Here is a 16,277-nt window from a genome sequence, read left to right on the forward strand (position 1 = left end):
ACACATTGTTAGCAATATAGAGAATACTATAAAGAATTTTGATTTAATATAGGATTCTGTTTTAATGGGCCTGATATGCATTGTACTCTGCTTAAGAAAAAAAATATGATGGAATGCAGCCAGGAAAACCCCTGTGTATTTACAGTCTTGTACTGAATGGCTTCTCTCCTAAGGATGACTGGTATAGGAAGGGATCACATTTTGCTAAAGTAGGTGGCATTTTTGCCTTTTACTGTGCAGTCCATCATCATCATTGTCTTTAAAGGATTATTAAAATTACTTAAGATATTTAAAAGAATTCCTCAATTATTCTCTTTCAGTTTAACACCTTTCTCAGCTACTGAACAGAGGATTGACTGTCAATCATTGCTTTTCACCAAGTTAATTTTTCAGCAATGATTTCTATCCAAGAAACTAACCAAAGATCAGGGTTACTTAGCATAGAATGGGCAAAAAAGTAACAATACCTTCAGGAGAATGGAGGGCTTATTATTGGACTATGTATTAAAAAGAAACACTAACCTAGTGAAAGACAAAACATGACAGATTGAACAGCTGTCCTGAGACTTTACACACCAAGATTAATGGCCTCATACATAAGTAAGATCCTTCTCAATGCAAAACAGACAAACAAAACCAAAAACATTTATTGAGCGGTATTAGAAATGTTAGCTTTAGCAATACAAGAAGAAAAAGAACCTGAAGGAATTAGAATGGGCAAAGAAGAGACCAAGCTATCACTCTTTACAGATGATATGATGATATACTTAGAGAATCCTAGAGAATTAAGTAAAAACCTACTTGAAATAATAAACAACTTTAGCAAAGTTGCAGGATATAAAGTAAACACACATAAATCATCATCATTTCTATATGTTACTAACAAACCCCTCAGCAAGAGATAGAAAGAGAAATTCAATTTAAAGTTACTGTAGACATTATAAAATATTTGGGAGTCTACCTAACAAAACAAACCCAAAATTATGGGAACATAATTACAAAACTCTTTTCACAAAAATAAAGTCAGATCTAAGTAATTGGAAAATTGTCAGTTGTTCATGGGTAGGCTGAGCTAATATAATAAAAATGAGAATTCTAGCTAAATTAATTCAGTTATTTAATGCCATGCCAATCAAACTACCAAAAATATTTTGTAGAGTTACAAAAAATAATATAAAAATTCATCTGGAAGAACAAAAGGTCCATAATATCAAGGGAATTAATGAAAAGTAATGCTAGAGAAGGTGGCCTAGCCGTACAAGACCTTAAATTGTATCATAAAGCAGCAATCATCAAAAACAATTGGTACTGGCTAAGAAATACAGGGGTAGATCAGTGAAATAGCTTAAATATACAAGACACAAAGTAGTCAATCATTATAGAAATCTACTCATTGATACCTAAAGACCCCAGTTTTTGGGATAAGGATTCATTATTTGACAAAAACTGCTGGGAAAACTATGCCAGAAACTGGGCATAGACCAAGTCTGACAATGTATAAGAAAATAAAGTCCCAATGGGTACATGATTTATATATAAAGGCTGATACTATAAATAAATTAGGGGAACAAATAATAGTTTATATGTCAAATTTATGGAGAATGGAGGAATTTATAATAAATGAGAGAGAACATTATAAAATGCAAAATGGATAATTTTGATTATATTAAATTGAATTTTTTTCCCACAAAGTCAATGCAACGAAAATTAGGAGGGAAGCAGAAAAATACAAGTCATTCCCCAATTGATAAATGGTCAAATGTTAGGAACAGGCAGGTTTCAGAGAAATAAGTTAAAACTATCTATAGTCATATTTAAAAAAATGCTCTAAATCACTATTGATTAGAGAAATGGAAATCAAAACAACTCTGAGGTACCACCTCACATCTATCAGATTGGCTAACATGACAAAATAGGAAAATGATAAATGTTGGAGAAGATGTGGGAATATTGGAACAGTAATTCATTGTTGGTGGAGCTATGAGCTGATCCAACCATTCTGGAAAACAATTTGAAACTATGCCCAAAGGGCCATAAAAATGTGCATACCCTTTGACCCAGCAATATTTCTGTATCCCAAAGAGATCATAAAAATTGGAAAAGGACCCAAATGTATAAAATTATTTATAGAAGCTCTTTTTGTTGTGGACAAGAACCGGGAATTGAGAAGATGCCCATCCATTAGGGAATGGCTGAACAACTTGTGGTATATGAATGGAATAGAATACCATTGTGCTATAAGAAATGATGAACAGGTAGACTTCAGAAAAACCTGGAAAGACTTATATGAACTGATGCTGAGTGAAGTGAAAAGAACCAAGGGAACATTGTGCTCAGTCATAGCCACAGTGTATGATGACTGATTTTAATAGATTTAGCCCTTCTCAGCAATGCAAGGACCTAAAACAATCCCAAAGAACTCATGATGGAAAATATCATCCACATCCAGAGAAAGAAATATGGAGTTGGAATGCAAAGAGAAGCAGCCTATTTTCTTTTCTCTTTTGTCTTTTTTTTCTTTCTCATGGTTTTACCCATTCATTGTAATTCTTCTATACAACATGACTAATGTGAAAATATGTCTAAAAGGAATGTATGTACAGAGTCCATATCAGATTGCGAGCCATCATGGGAAGGGAATGGGAAGGGAGGGTGAGAAAATTTAAAACTTATGGAAGTTAATGTTGAAAACTAAAAAATAAATTAACAAATAAAAAAAAGAAAAGCAAAAGAAAATATTGAAAATCTATTTTGTACAAAGTGCTGGGGGAAGCCTCTAAGGAAGATACAAAGATAAATACCATATAATCCCTTCCATTTAAGGATATAAAGTCAAGAAGGGCTATGCTTTACACTACTAAAGTCAGCTATTCATTTATGAAGTTTATCATTTGAGATAGATAAGAGTATTCATTCTTTTTCTCCATGCTCTGTAATAAATGTATCTCTCTTTATGGTAGAGACTAGAAGAGAGTCCTTAATTACTATGAATAGGAAAGAGAATAGGAAGAGTTCCCAAAACAGTAAATTCAGATTCCAAATGCCAGCCCCTTGATTCCCACCTTCCCATTTGACATTTATTTTGTGAGCTGGACTTTCCATTTATTCCTGCTTTTAAAAATAAGATTCACCTTATCTTTAATCATTTAAGAGGCCCTATCTTTCCACTTACCCTGAGAGATTTGGCTGACAGGCTATTTAGAAGGGGAATGCTTGGATGATCTTGAATAGGAAATTTGAAAAAGGCAGCCAACAGTTCGAATGCTCGGCTGAAAAATAAAAGCTATTTACAGTAGAGAAACATCCCTGATCTCAAGGTGTCGGCAAAGCAATAATGTTACTAATCATTTTGAAAAGAATACACTCTTGGAAACATAGAACTTCCAGAGACCTTTATTGCATCTTCTGAAATATAGGTTGTTAGTTGCAAAGTTTCAAAAAAGTAAGTGATGGCAAGGGGTGGTTAACATGGAATATGTTTTGAATTCTATTCAGTTCTACTGTTCAACTCGACAAACATGTACAGAGTGACTACTGTGTGCAAGGGACCTTGCTATAGGGAGTTACTTTTTTTTTTTTTGCCTTTTTGGAGGGCAATTTTGGGGTTAAGTAACTTGCCCAAGGTTACACGGCTAGTATTTTTGTGTGGGTGTTAAGTGTCTCAGCCTGGAACCAAACTCAGGTCCTGCCGACTCCAGGGCCAGCGCTTTACTCACTGTGCCACCTAGCCGCCCCTTAGGGGAGTTACTTTAAAGGATCTGGGATCTGTTCAATGTGAGTACTACTGACAACAATGGTACCAGAATAAAGACAATACAAATACAAGAATGGGCAAAATAATACCCATCCCATGCCTTTTCATTTGTGCAGCTTGTGATGTTACTTGTTTTTGATGCTGATTACTAAGATCTGATCTACTCTTTCCCTCCTCAACGGAGTGGCTGGGCCCTAGTATTATCCTCTCTGCTGTATGGATGCTACTGCCCCTGTCACTGTCATATCACAGTTCTGAAGATATGACTGAGCCTTTGTCACTCTCCTACAACCCTGGTCTGGGACAGGGAGCTGAACCTGGAGTTGGCACCAGGCACCATCTTCTTCCTCAACCCCCCAATTCTTAGTGGCCCACTCCCATGCCACAGTATCAGAAATCTCTTCTGGGATCATGTTTTCGTTTGTAACACTTCTTTAAATGCAAATATCCTTGAAGAACTAGGCATTAACATATTCCAGTTACATTCTGAAGTATATTTTCTAGGATCAGCACAAGAGTGGGAAAGGCAGGTGAGAAAATTCCTAAGAAGGGTGGAGTTTATACTGTCTCAGAAAGTCCCTATATTTGTGAATTTAAGTCATTAAATTTCCTAAACTCAGTTTCTAAATCTATAAAATGAAGTGGTCCAACTAGTCAATCTCTAAAGTCCAGTACAACTGCAGTTATCTTTTCACAAAATTTATCTCTAATCCAATTTTGCTAGACAGTTCAACTCATATTAGAAAAAGCTACTCTCCTCTATCATATATTCAAAGATGAGGCAGTCTCATTAGTGGTCAAAGGCTCTTCCTATCAGAATCCAAAATGAATTTGTAAAATTCAAATTCATATTAATCAGAACTCTTCCTGTGAGGGCCCACTTGGCTTGTGCTGGGATTCTCACAGTTACTCCAAAGCCCTTATGTGTTGTTATGACAACCTCTTTGCTGAAAATTGACATTCATGCCTACTGACTGCTAAGTTCTGACTTTAAAAGGGTCAGTTCATTTTTACATGTACTGATCCTGAAGAAAAGCTTGTTTGAAAAACCAAGCAATTTGTATTGCAATCATCCTGAGGGTCATTCCCCCAGGATTTAGAAAGGAAAAGGCTTCCTATGAAGCTGTTGTGATGAATACAGAAAAAAAAAGAACCAAAATCCATCCTTAGCTACTTTTGCTAACATTTTTGTTTTTATTTTTATAGTTCAATTTAATAGTTTAATTTCAGTCTCTTGGGGTTTGGGACCAGCAATTCTGATACATCAAATTCCTGAATTGGTAAATTACAAATTCAGTAGAGCCCTAATGTGATGAAGTTCAGGGACTGAATAAGTAAAGAACAAAGGAGTGAATGAAGATAGGTTGAAGGGAATTTTTAGTCAATGAATATGTAGGCAGGATTGTCCAAGATAGAAATGGGACTGAAGCTAGATGTCACATTGGGTAACTAGTCAATAGAGAGAAGAATTCAAGATGGAGAAAAAGATATGGCCTGGTCCAAACTACAGCCTTGCTCTCCATCCTAAGATGGGCTTGCAGGAGAGGGAAAGGATAAGAACTAGGACTAATCTACTCTTTCCAGAACAGCTGCTTTGACAGCAGCACCCACACGTTAGTGGGGAAAAGACTAAGACCTAAGTCATCCTATTGAGAGAAAAGGTAGGAAGCAAGACCCTGAACTTGAGACAAAATTCCCACAATTTTGGAGAAATAAATAACATACAAATACAATGAAGATGACTGCATTTGAAGATCAAGCTGCAGAGGCAAGGTCAGAAGGAAAGAGTAACACTGTATAGAGGGAAGTAGAACTCCCAGGGAAAAAAAGGAAGAAATGAAGCAAAAGATTTTTTTGAAAGTGCAATTAGCACTCTTGAAGGAAAAATGGAAGGAGGATAAATAGCTGAGAACAGAGAATGAAAACATAATCTAAGCAGTAAATACTATGAAAAAGAGAATACAAAACAAAAATTATTAGATCCCAATCAAAAGACTTACAAATTAGAACTGATGGGGAATACTCTCAAAAACATGATCTGGAAGACAGATGGAGGAGAGATAACTTATGAATTGCTGGAATCTCTAAAGAATGTGAAATAACAACATCAACTATTACAATCACCTGGGTGGAGTCAAGATGGAGGAGTAGAAGGAGGACCTCCTTGGGCTCCAGCTTCCACCCTCCCCAATCCATGTAAAAGGGGAATATAAACAAACTTTGGAGCTGCAGGACCCACAAAATGACACCTCCTGCTGAGGACAGCCTGGCAGGCCAGCAGGAATTAGCCAGCACAGCGCACTGGGAGCCGAGCCCAGACCCACACCATGGCTTTAGTCCCAGGGCAGGCCTGACCAGCCCCCAGCCCAAGGGAAACCAGATCAGCAGCAGCTGTGGCCATTTCCAGATTTATCAACACATAGATGTGAAGGACAAAGTGAGAGGTCAGTGCAGTCTGGACTTTGGGGCCAGTAAGTGGGAGTGCATGGCTTTTGCCCCCAGCGCGAGAAGCCTCTGAGATGCCAGCACAGCCAGCCAGCACCACTTGGCAGCTTCAGCTCCTGGCCTGCAGAGTGTAGGGGGACCAAGCACTAGTCTGAGGGGTAATCATTCTTGCTTTAACCTGCTTGGATCTGGATTACAATCTAGGGTAGAGGAACTGGGGTGTGTGTCCAGCTTGCCAGAGCGTGTGAAGACCTCAGAGAGGGCACCCATCTAATACCTCTGGCAGCTGAGAAAACCCCAGTGTTTGGAATGAAAGCTCCCCTGTCTAGTGGCGGAGTCCTACTGTGGCAAAAAGCCCGGGGGTCAAGTGACTGAGGGGCGACATGACCAGGCAAAGGAAACAAAGCAGACAGAAGATTCCAACATTAGAATACTATTTTGGGGACATAAAGGAGGAAAGGATGGAACAGGAGGAAGACAGTGAAGTCAGAACTCCTGCACCAAAAGCTTCAAAGGAAAATTCGAGTTGGTTACAGTCCATAGAGGACATAAGAAGCAGATAAGGGAAGTGGAGGAAAAATTGGGAAGAGAAATGAGAACAATGCAAGAAAATTATGAAATGAGAGTCAACAGCCTGACTGAGGAAAATCACACCTTAAGAAATAGACTAACACAAATGGCAAAAGAGGCTCAAAAAGGCAATGAGGAGAAGAATGCCTTAAAAAGCCAAATTTGCCAGATGGAAAAAGAATCTCAAAAGCTCAATGAGGAGAATCATTTCTTCAAAATTAGATTGGAGCTAATGGAAGCTAATGACTTTATGAGAAATCAAGATGCCGTTAAACAGATCCAAACAAATGAAAGAATAGAGGGCAATGTGAAATATCTCATGGGAAAAACCACTGACCTGGAAAATAATCCAGAAGAGAAAATTGAAAAATTATTGGACTACCTGAAAGACATGATCAAAGTAAGAACCTAGAAATCATCCTCCATGAAGTTCTCAAAGAAAACTGCCCTGATGTTTTAGTACCAGAGGGCAAAATAGAGGTTGAAAGAATCTACTGATCATCTCCTGAAAAAGATCCCAAAAAGAAAACTCCTAGGAAGATTATAGCCAGGTTCCAGAATTCCCAGATCAAGGAGAAAATATTACAAGCAGCCAGGAAGAAACAATTTGAAGATTGTGGAAACACAATCAGGATTACCCAGGATTTGACAGCTTCTACACTGAGGGATCGAAGGGCTTGGAATATGATATTCCAGAGGTCAAAGGAGCTGGGATTAAAACCAAGAGTCACCTACCCAGCAAAACTTAGTATCATGTTTCAGGGGAAAATATAGTCATTCACTGGAATAGAGGACTTTCAAGTATTCTTGCTGAAAAAAACAGAATTTAATAGAAAATTTGACATTCAGATACAAGAAGCAAGAGAAGCATGAGAAGATAAACAGGGAAAAGAAATCATAAGGAACTTATCAAAGTTGAACTATTAACATTCCTACATGGAAAAAACAATCATTGTAACTTATGAAATTTTTCTCAGTAGTTGAAGGGAATATATATATATGTATATATATATAATGTCTATATATGAGGGTATATGGGCATATGAATACATAGGTGAATGTCGCTATATATGTTTACAGGTATACATATATAGAGGGCACAGGACCAATTTAACAGGAAGGGATGATACTTAAAAGGTGAAATTAAGAGATGAGAGAGGAATATAATGTGAGGAGATGGGGGAAGACAGAATGGGGTAAACTATCTAATATAAAAGAGGCAAGGGAAAATGGTTACAATGGAGGGGAAGAATAAGAAGGCAAAAAGGAATGGGTCAACCTTATTCCCATTGAATTTGGCTAGAGGAAGGAACGAAATACACACTTAATAGCATATCTTACCCTCCTGGAGCATAAGGGGAAAGGGGATGAGATGGGGAATGATGGAAGGGAGGGCAGGCTGGGGGGGGGAGGGAAGTTGGAAGCACCCACTTCATAAAGGGATGGGATCAAAGTAGAGAATAGAACAAGTGGGAGGTGGGATAGGAAGGAGGGAAATATAGTCAATCTTTTACAATATATCTACTATGTTATTGTTTTCCATTAGCCACACATGTAAAACCTATACTGAACTTCTTATCTTCTCAGTAAGGGTGGGTGACAAGGAAGGAAGGGAATGAATCTGGAATTCAAAGTTTTAAAATAAAATGTTCAAATACACACACACACACTGTTATTAATACTATTTTATATGTAATTGGGAAGTAAGATATACAGGCACTGGGGCATAGAGATCCACTGGAAAAGTTGGAAGGTGTATGGGAGAAAATATGGGAGAGAGCAGAGTGGAGGAGGGGATATCCTATGGGACTGGTGTTTTGGGGCGGTGGGTAGGGGTAAAACAGGGAGAAAATTTGTAACTCAAAATATGTTTTGAATGGCAATGAATGATGTAAATCAGAAGTTAATAAAGCATTTAGAAAATAAAAAAAATCTATGACAACCACCACAAAAATATGCATACCAAATTTCATAAAATAATAAAACTACAACAAATTATTAGAATTTGAGGGCATAATAAAATGATAGAATCAGACAGTCACCTATTTTCTGAATAAAAACCCAAATTAGATACTCTCAGTAACGTCATAATCAAAATGCAGATCATTCAGGTTAAAGAAAAAAAACAGTATAATTGGCCAGAAATAAAAAGAGTACAGGTTTTGAAGAACTGATCATGTTTATACAAGATTATACCTCTATCATATTAAGGGAAGGGAATCCTGGAATGTAATATAACAAAAAGGAAAAAGGGAAGCATGCTTACAGACAATAAATATGTTGTCCTACAAAAGTATAATTATGACCATCTTAACAAGCCTAAGTTGAGGAATAATAAGAAATTATTTGATTTATTTCTTTATATTAACAGCAATCTTAAAGAAACCAGTGTTTTTTTTTTATCAGAATCAAAACTATATTGTTGGTTAGATATTAGCATCAAATAGAAGCAGTGAGTATGGACCACCCATTGAAGATGTTTGGCTATATAGTATAGAAAAACAAAAATGGTCATTGGAAAAAAAAAGTGAAATTGCATGAAAGTTCTGCCCTACTTCTCAAATATTTTATACTAAATGATAAAAAAAAACACTGAAAGGAAGTTTATTAAACATGTTAGATGGGAATGGAGGAAGGACAATGTACCACATAAGGTAGAAGATCTAAAGTTATATAACATAAAATTATATAAAAGCGTAAATATTAACATGATTGAAAAATCATCCCTTGAGAGTTAGAAAATAAGGTGTAGGGTAAAGAACAATGGCTTGGAGTCAAGATATAATGCCTAGTCTCATACTGTCACTAACTTGCTATCTGACTGTGTACAAATCAGTTATTGTCCCTGAATCTCAGATTCCTCATTTCTAAGAAAAGATAAAGAAAAAAAAAGTATCTGCCAGTTTCCAGGAACTATGCTAGAGATACAAATTTTAAAAATGAGACATTCTCTTTCTCCAAAGAGCTCATATTCTAATAGGGGATGATAAACATCAGGGAATGGTAGCCAGGGAAAGAATTTTGCTCTAGGGAGTCAGTTACGGAGATTATTGGCAGGGCCAAAAGGAATAAGATTATCATTGTTTTTCCAACAGCTATAAAAGATTACCATTCCCAGAGCAAGAGGTAGAAAAATACATGGGAAAGGGGATCAAGGGGAAGAGAGAGAAATGGGGCCAATGCTAAGTTGTCAAGATAGGTTCTGGTTTCCTGGTACATGGCTAGATGGGATTGGAAACGTGATCTGTGACTGATTAGATATCAATAGTCATAATAACAATAGCATTTATATAGTGCTTTAAATTTTGCAAAGCACTTTATAAGTATTATCCCTTTTTTATTCTCACAACAACTCTGTGTACTACTATTATCACCAATTTACAGATGAGGACACTGAGGTACAGAGATATTAAATGACTTGTCCAGAGTCACAGAGTTGGTAAATATTTCAGATGGGATTTGACCTCAAATCTTTCTGATTCCAAATCCAGCTTTCAACCTACTGTACTATGCCTTATATAATAGGCTAGATGAATTGGCACTCAGTCACCAGTCAGGAAAATTATGGTACAGGATCAAGTTCTGCAGCTAAATAAATTACTTTCCCAAGGCAACGGGATGGCAGACCATGATCCTTAGGGGTCTTGTCCAGAGAGTCAATGTTCCAGGTGGGAAAAGGAGAACAATAACAAACCAAGTAAATGGCCAAATTTCTGGGTAATCCCTGATTTCCTGCACGACTGAATGAGATGAACCAAGTTATCTGTAAAGTTCCTTTCAGTTCTAAATCTATGACAACTTGAAAAAACATTACATAAAGTTGGGAAAAAAGGACCAGATAGCAGAAATGACTGGAAATTGGGAAGGGGAAAGGCAGAAGATTTTGAAAAATAAAATGAACACAGTTATAAAAAAAGTCCAATATCTCATCTTGATATCCAAAATTCCAACACCTTTGAGAGTCAAGACTTTTCCTTGGATATACTGTATAACACTACTTAGCTCAATGAATACAAAGCAAAGCTGAAAGACCCAGCCTTTCATTTATACTCAGTGAAAACAGGAACTTTATGTATCATGACCTTTTTCTGCTTTCATTCCTCAAGTAGACTATCCAATTTTGCAGTGAAGGTGCTGTGTCTTACTTGTGTTTCATTTATCCCATATGGGTTGGATAATAGGAATTTATGTAGAATAAACAGCCAAAAAGTATTCAACCACAAAAAAGCGAAATATGACATGTTCAGAAATTGATAAATGGAAGCAAATCAATTTTTACTTTTTCTTCTTTTCTTTCCCCAACCAAAATAGTTGCTGAAGAGTTGAAGAAAGGACAGCTTCAGTTAAACCATGAGAGCCAAAATTATACCACTGAATGTTGAACATAATTTCACTCCATCAGCAAGTTGCCAGCAGCTGGAGGCAACCATTCTCAGATCATTTTGCAATTCTCACCCTTATCTTAAAATCAACCTTAATTTATACTCATTGGTTGAAATGCATTTTTTAAATAAGAGCCCAATTAAATATAAAAGTATGCATCTAAATTATCTTCTCAAATCTGATTTAAGTACTAAATACAACTTGAAAATAAGGAATTCCATGTGCTTCATTAGGCACAGGTGAAGGCTCATTTCCACTGTTGGCACACGAATGTTAATTGCTTAAAAAAAAGTAGAAATTCTGTTTATCCTCCAAATCTTCATTAATTCTTCAGATAGTAATTAATAAATGTCATCCATACCTCCAGAATGTATACAAATTAATCTTCTACAGCATACCTTTTTTGTTTGGGTTAATCCTGCTTCATTTCTCCCCCTTGCACATAGCAAATACGAGATCCTTGGGATTAATGTAAGCAGATTTGTTGCAATTATTCCAACTGAGAAATGCTTTTCTTTACATTTGAGATTATCTTCAGAAAACTATTCTATGTAGCACTTCTCCAATAAAACCCTTCTTTTATGTTTCTGGGTAAAATGGAGGAGACAGCAGATCCTGAATGGCTACTCCACATTAATACAATTTTTGGCAGGTCCTACCAGATTGGAAAGGCATTGCATAAAAGCACTAGTAATATACTGTTTAGTGAAGGACCATCTTAACTAAGTTTACAGAGATTTGTCGACAGAAGATAATTTACCAGGTGATGGATTACTCTTGTCACTGCAATTCTGAGAGACTATTTAATAATTCATAGAAGGGTTGAATTCTGCATTGGAGAGGGAGTGTTCCACATAAACATGACACAGCTCATTCAGAAATTGAAGTAATTATATATAGAACCACTGATTAAAAACCAACCAAAACAACCAACCCTGGACCTATTATTGCCATGTTTTTTTTTGTTGGGCATGACTGCAATGCATGCCCACTTCATCTCTTGCACTTGGAATCCTTCTAACATGAGGTCCCCTTTTGGTTTCTAGTCTCTCCTCCAAACCACCTGCTCAAAGTGATCAAAATTTATTTTTAAATATTTTCTATGCATGTATTTATGTACATGCTGTTTTTCCCTCAAATGGAATATGTTTCCTGAAATCTTGATTAAAAAAAATGTCTTTGAACCATCTAGTGCCTTAAGGCACTTATTATATACTTGTTAATTGATTGATTAGATCTGAGTCTCAGGCTTTTCACTGACTTGGTTCTATTTTATCATTGAATACGAAGTTTTACTGGGACCTGTTTTCTTGTTGCCTATTGTCAGGCAAAGGTCTGGTTGTGTTGTCTTGATTAAATTAATGCAAGGCAAATTATTTAAAACAAATTTTATTGACTATATTCCTTTTCACATTGAGTTGCAGCAAATGAAGAACAAAGAAGATATTTATTGTGATTTTCTTTTTAAAGAGAAAATTCACAATTTGTAGCCATACCTTCAAGGCTACATGGACAATAATGCATACCAAAGGGAACACTCTAGTATTTTCCTCATTATCAGAAGTCAAAAATACAAAGCCTTTAGAACATTGGCTTAAGGGATGGAACAAATGGTAGCTGAAGTAAGCACTACTGAAGAATCATTAGGCCTTTATATGCCTGAAGAAATAACCTTGAGGCTACTGCTTCTTCTTCTGTTTCCCACTCTTTCTACTGATTCCCTCCAAACACAGAAATGTTTTTGTGCTTTAAGTAGCATCTTTTCAAAATGTTCAAAGGGATTGCCTGATTTCACCTTCTTCTTTACAACCCTGCCAGGACTCCTTTGGAAAACTTGGTTCACTTGAACTTTAGAGACAGTTGCATTTTTCCTCTCACATATCTCCTTCTGGGCTAAGATTTATGTACTTAGAACATTCATTTATCCTATGTAACCATTAAAGATGATACATACATCTTTCATTTAGTAACTTCAGAGAATCTTCCTGGTGACAAGATAAAATTATTTAATAAATATCACCATCCCTTTAATAACAACAACAACAAAAAAACCCAAATGAACAACAGCAAAATAAAACTATCTACAAAGCCTCTAATGATGTACACTATTTTAGGATCCACATTAAGACAATTGAAGAGATGTGATCCCTTACTGCCTGGGACCATACTCGATCAATCAATCAATCTACAGGCACCTATTAAGAGCCTTCTATGTGTCAAGACCTATGTTGAGTGCTCAGATATAAAGATTAAAAAATATGAAATAGTTCATGTCTTCAAAGGGCTTAACCTCTATCAAGAGAGAGCTTTGGTAGAAGGAGTTTCCTTATTGTTTTCTAGTCTTATCAATGAAGGCATGGATCTGAACCAATACTCTACCCCTCCAAAAAAAAACTACCAAATTTATACTTAGCTATATTTATCATCTAAAATAAAGATCAATATTGACATTTGGGAGAGAAGATTCAATTGGTCAGGTTGCAGGAAAAGAAATTAAGCTGAAAAAGGCTAAGAAGAAGGAATTATGAAAGACATTTTGATATTTTTGGATTTGTTATAATTTATTTGGCACAGCAATCTTAAAGAAATTAAAAGTCATGATACAAATTTTGTAAAACTCAAGGAGAAAGATAAACAGAAGAGGAAAAAGAAGCAGTTGAACTGTTTTATTTTTATTTTATTTCATTTTAATTTTGCTTTTTGGAGGGGAGAAGATAAAGCAATTGGGGTTGTGTCTTGCACAAGCTCACATGGCTAGTTTTTTTGTGCTGTGTCTGAGGCCAGATTTGAACTCAGGTCCTCCTGACTCCAGGTACAGTGCTCTATTCACTGTACCCCCTAGCTGCCTGTGTTGAACTGTTTTAAAGTAAAATAGAAGAGCTATTTGCATAAAAGTAAAAGGACTGAGAGCATCTTCTTTTCAGAAAGTATGGAGACCAACAATGTTTTTAGACATTTATAAATTACATATTTATCTTTTTTCATGACCAAGTAATTATTATTATCTGTGTTCAATGTACCAGCTAGTTAGTGACCCTCCTAAAAAAGAATAACAGGGCCCAAGGAAAAACTCTCTGCTCTCCAAGTTCTCAGAAAAAAATAATACAACTAAAGCTTTTGTTGTTATTGTTGAGTCATTTTTTAGTTGTATCTGATTCTTTGTGACCCTATTTTGGGGATTTCTCAGCAAGGATATTGGGGTTGGTTGCCATGTCCCCCTCCAGCTCATTTTAAAGATAAAGAAACAGAGAGAAACAGAGTTAAATGACTTTCCCAAGGTCACATAGCTAGTAGGTGTTGCTGGCCAGATTTGAGCTCAGGAAGGTTAGGTTTCCTGACTCCAGGTGTAACACTCTGTCCACTACACCATGTAACTACCCAGAAGTACTACAAAAAGAAAAATAATCTTCAGAAGGGGTGGTGCAAATAGCTTGCCAAAATAAGGAAATAATAAAGATTGTGAAGAAGAGAAAAGGGACAAAAAGGATCACAAAAAAGTACATGAAGTGAAATGATAGAAATGGATCTTTTTAAAAATGGGAGGGAGATGGATACTCTGAGGATTAAGCAGATGTTTCTTCTCTGAGTGATGGTGATAGTGATATGAATCCACAGTCATCTTCACATGAGAGGCAATTGAGTAAGGGTTTGTGAAATAAGGGTCACATAGGCATGGAGTTTGACTCCCATTGAGTGATGCTGACCCCAAGAGATCAGAGAAAGTCAGTTGAAGAGAACACACTGGACCCAAGAAGAGTGAGACTTATAAAGGTGGGGAATAGATCATGCTACAGTAGTCATCTGAAATCTTTATATAATAGTTTCTCAACTGGTTTTTCCCATTACCTCAAAGTCATCAAGAATTGAGGTAAATGCACAATAGTACTATGGTTTCTGGAGGGAAAGGATACACAGTACCATAAGAGACAGCTAGATGGTGCAATGCATGATGTCTTGAACTTGAATTCAGAAAGACTTGAATTTAAATCTGGATTCAGACACTTGCTGCATGACTATGGACAAGTCCTTTACCTCCTCTAAGCCTCAGTTTTCCTGTATATAAAATGTGGATAATTATAGTACATATCTCATATTTTTTTTTGGTAGGATCAAGTGAATTACCCCGGGGGGGGGGACACTTTGAAAAACTGAAAGCACACTCTATAGATACTATTACAATTATTAATAATATAGACAATAAAGAAAAAATCAAGAGAGTAATTATAAGGGACAAAAACTAACTATGGAAAAAGAATTCAAAGAAAAAAGCCTATTCCAAAGACAGTACTTCACAAAGGAAATTTAGTCAAAATCCCTTGGAAAAGGTGAGGGTATCACAACAAATTCTGTAAGTTCCCCTGAAAAGACAATGAAGAGTCCAAGTACTTTCAGAAAGTCTCAAAAGAGCAATGCAAAATTTAATTTGGCAATATCAAAGACATAAGTACAGAAATTGGGATTCTTCAAATAATTTGGAATTTTAAGGATTTTAGGGATTAGCAATTATACCACAAAAGCCATATACTCTCCATAACAGAAGACTCTTTAAAAAAAGAAGACAGTAAAAGGGTATGGTGGCATTAAGGATGAGACTGGTTGATCTCTTGATCTCAGTTCAGAACTGTAATGGGCTATCCAAATTAGGTTATTATAATAACTTTGTTATTAATATTATGAGCTTCTGAGAGAAAATGGGGCACCAAGTTGCCTAAAGCAAATCAAATCAATACAAGTTGGAAACAAGGGATGTAAATCCAACCATGGTGATCAGCAGAGAGATTGACCATTGAGCAACCTCAGCCTAGAATAATGAATGCATCTGTATTTTTTTTTAAACAAGGGCAACAAAATTGGAATGCAAAAACTTCAGAGGCAGAAAAAAATGGTGCAAAACAAAACAAAATTAACAAGATTGAAAGAACATATTAGAACTCTGCTGAAAATAATGCTGAACTTGAAGACAGGAGAGCTGTTTCAGCAATGCATTTCAAAATCTTACAGAAATATTGCACAAAAATATTGGAAGCAGAAAGTACAGATTGAGTGAATATGAAGAATATTGACAGAAAGAAACTTCACATTTAGCTTCTCAAGAAACATCAGTAAAATTTCATATCTATAACTT

The 16,277-nt window shown here is 36.1% G+C and overlaps 1 protein-coding gene and 1 pseudogene across 1 annotated transcript in view; one reads left to right on the forward strand and one right to left on the reverse strand.

Moving 5' to 3' along the window:
- Positions 1 to 16,277, reverse strand: part of GABRG3 (gamma-aminobutyric acid type A receptor subunit gamma3) — an 858,838-nt gene that overhangs the window by 166,402 nt on the left and 676,159 nt on the right. The gene's annotated exons all lie outside the window — the stretch shown is intronic.
- Positions 5,997 to 16,277, forward strand: part of LOC138149776 (heterogeneous nuclear ribonucleoprotein A1-like) — a 147,196-nt pseudogene continuing 136,915 nt past the window's right edge.

This window comes from Petaurus breviceps, unplaced genomic scaffold, assembly GCF_028583685.1.
Source record: "Petaurus breviceps papuanus isolate PSGF00001 unplaced genomic scaffold, PetGlider_PUasm1.0 90849, whole genome shotgun sequence".
Lineage (NCBI taxonomy): Eukaryota > Metazoa > Chordata > Mammalia > Diprotodontia > Petauridae > Petaurus > Petaurus breviceps.